This window comes from Etheostoma spectabile, chromosome 21 (assembly GCF_008692095.1).
Source record: "Etheostoma spectabile isolate EspeVRDwgs_2016 chromosome 21, UIUC_Espe_1.0, whole genome shotgun sequence".
Classification (NCBI taxonomy): Eukaryota; Metazoa; Chordata; class Actinopteri; order Perciformes; family Percidae; genus Etheostoma; species Etheostoma spectabile.
The window spans coordinates 11,935,496-11,935,965 of record NC_045753.1 but is presented as its reverse complement, the minus strand read 5'-3'; the positions used below and the strand labels follow the sequence as shown (position 1 = coordinate 11,935,965).

General features: G+C 44.7%; 1 protein-coding gene across 8 annotated transcripts in view; it reads left to right on the top strand.

The window, feature by feature from the left end:
- The window catches only part of nbr1a (NBR1 autophagy cargo receptor a), an 18,536-nt gene that overhangs the window by 8,894 nt on the left and 9,172 nt on the right, over nucleotides 1-470 (top strand). The window lies entirely within an intron of this gene.

Sequence of the window (470 nt, the reverse complement as noted above, 5' to 3'; positions counted from 1 at the left end):
TCTATCCAGAGGAGTAGAGGGGAAACAACTTTGTGCTGTGTTTTCAAGCGGAGCTCTCGGGCGTCCGGCAAAAATAGAAGCTGTGCGTATCTGCTCCCTCCTTCAGTGTTTGAAGTGCTGCAGTTTGGCTGATTGTTGACTCCTCCTGTAAGCTTAATTATTGTTCCAAAAAGTGTAATGATGAGTTCTGGGCCACAATAGTAATGTAAAGAGTAACGTAACAAATTACTTTTGATACTTAGTAATGAGTAAAGTAATATTATTCCTTTTTTTATGGATTGATAAGTTAAGAGTAACGCCTATTTTCCACCGGGAGCATCTGCGCTGCGTTCCGGAGGCAGTCACTACCAATTAAGTCAACGCTTGATATTGCTTCTCCGGTAAAGATACGCGAGCTGCTGGCCATTTGGACAGGCGGACAGGAAGTGAAACTACAAGCGTCCAGTCAGTCGTTCAGTCGTCCAGCCCCC